Source organism: Arachis hypogaea, chromosome 15 (assembly GCF_003086295.3).
Source record: "Arachis hypogaea cultivar Tifrunner chromosome 15, arahy.Tifrunner.gnm2.J5K5, whole genome shotgun sequence".
Taxonomy (NCBI): domain Eukaryota; kingdom Viridiplantae; phylum Streptophyta; class Magnoliopsida; order Fabales; family Fabaceae; genus Arachis; species Arachis hypogaea.
Genome location: NC_092050.1, coordinates 108,919,988 through 108,922,180, shown reverse-complemented (window position 1 = coordinate 108,922,180; position 2,193 = coordinate 108,919,988). Strand labels below are relative to the sequence as shown.

The 2,193-nt window shown below is 29.9% G+C and overlaps 1 non-coding gene across 1 annotated transcript; it reads left to right on the top strand.

Annotated features, from left to right (window-relative positions):
- Positions 1-254: 254 nt before the first annotated feature.
- LOC112753683 (small nucleolar RNA R71) lies at positions 255-362 on the top strand. The gene has a single exon (XR_003178056.1). It is a non-coding gene; the product is annotated as a small nucleolar RNA R71 (small nucleolar RNA).
- Positions 363-2,193: the final 1,831 nt, after the last annotated feature.

Here is a 2,193-nt window from a genome sequence, read left to right as displayed (position 1 = left end):
AATATTTTGTTCTGAGCCAATATGGCATTCAGAGTATCAATTTCAAGAACTCCCTTCTTCATAGGCGTCCCATTTTTCACAGGATTCCTTTAAGAAGTGTACATGAACTGGTTATTAGCAACCATGTCAATGAGTTCTTGAGCTTCTGCAGGCGTTTTCTTTAGGTGAATGGATCCACCTGCAGAAGTATCCAATGACATCTTAGCCAATTCAGATAGACCATCATAGAATATATCCAGGATGGTCCATTCTGAAAGCATGTCAGAAGGACACTTTTTGGTAAGTTCTTTGTATCTCTCCCAAGCTTCATAGAGGAATTCACCTTCTTTCTGTCTGAAGGTTTAAATATCCACTCTAAGCTTACTCAGCTTTTGAGGAGGAAAGAACTTGGCTAAGAAAGCCTTGACCAGCTTATCCCAAGAGTTCAGGCTATCCTTAGGTTGAGAGTCCAACCATATTCTAGCTCTGTCTCTTACAGCAAAAGGGAAAAGCATGAGCCTGTAGACTTCAGGATCTACTCCATTAGTCTTAACAGTATCACAGATCTGCAAAAATTCAGTTAAGAAATGAAAAAGATCTTCAGATGGAAGTCCATGGAACTTGCAGTTCTGCTGCATCAGAGAAACTAATTGAGGTTTCAGCTCAAAATTGTTTGCTCCAATGGTGGGGATGGAGATGCTTCTTCCATGTAAATTGGAATTAGGTGCAGTAAAGTCACCAAGCATCCTCCTAGCATTATTATTATTTTTGGCTGCCATCTCCTCTTCATGTTCGAAAATTTTTGAAAGGTGCTTGCTGGATTGTTGTAATTTAGCTTCTCTTAGTTTCCTCTTCAGAGTTAGTGATTTTCGAAAATAGTTTTTGAAAAAGGTTAGTAATTTTCGAAAATTAAAATCAAAAATTAAAATAATTAGTTAATTAAAAAGAAATTTCGAAAAAGAGGGAAGATATTTTCGAAAATTAGAGAGAGAGAGTTAGTTAGGTAGTTTTGAAAAAGATAAGAAACAAACAAAAAGTTAGTTAGTTAGTTGAAACAAATTTGAAAATCAATTTTGAAAAGATAAGAAGATAAGAAGTTAGAAAGGATATTTTAAAATCAAATTTTGAAAAAGATAAAATAAAGAGATATTTTTGAAAAGATATGATTGAAATTAGTTTTGAAAAAGATTTGATTTTTAAAATCACAATTAATGACTTGATTCACAAGAAATCACAAGATATGATTCTAGAACTCAAAGTTTGAATCTTTCTTAACAAGCAAGTAACAAACTTGAAATTTTTGAATCAAAACATTAATTGATGGTGTTATTTTCAAAAATTAGGAGATAAAGATAAGAAAAAGATTTTTGAAAAATATTTTTAAAACTTTCGAAAATAAAAAAGAAAAATGAAAAAGATTTGATTTTTGAAAAAGATTTTGAAAAAGATAAGATTTTTAAATTGAAAATTTGATTTGACTCATAAAAACAACTAGATTTTAAAAAGTTTTGAAAAAGTCAACTCAAATTTTTGAAATTTATGAGTGAAAAAGGAAAGATATTTTTTTTATTTTTGAATTTTTAATGATGAGAGGGAAAAACATGAAAAAGACTCAATGCATGAAAATTTTGGATCAAAACAATGAATGCATGCAAGAATGCTATGAATGTCAAGATGAACACCAAGAACACTTTGAATGTCAAGATGAACATCAAGAACTTATTTTTCAAAAATTTTTAATGCAAAGAAAACATGCAAGACACCAAACTTAAAAATTTTTCATGTATAGACACTATGAATGCAAGAATGCATATGAAAAACAAGAAAAGACACAAAATAAGAAAACATCAAGATCAAACAAGAAGACTTACTAAGAACAACTTGAAGATCTTGAAGAACACTATGAATGCATGAATTTTTCGAAAATTTTATGCAAACTTTAAAACATGAAATTGATACCAAACTTTCAACTTGACTTAAGACTCAAACAAGAAACATGAAATATTTTTTATTTTTATGATTTTATAAAAATTTTTTTTTTGGATTTTTCAAAAATTAATGTGAAAAAAAAATAAGGATTCCAAAATTTTTAATATGAATTCCAGGAATCTTGTGCTCTTTAGTCTAAAGCTCCAATCTGAGGGTTAGGCATGGCTTAATAGCCAGCCAAGCTTTAGTATGCTATTACATGCATTGAAGTGATTAGTTGAATCC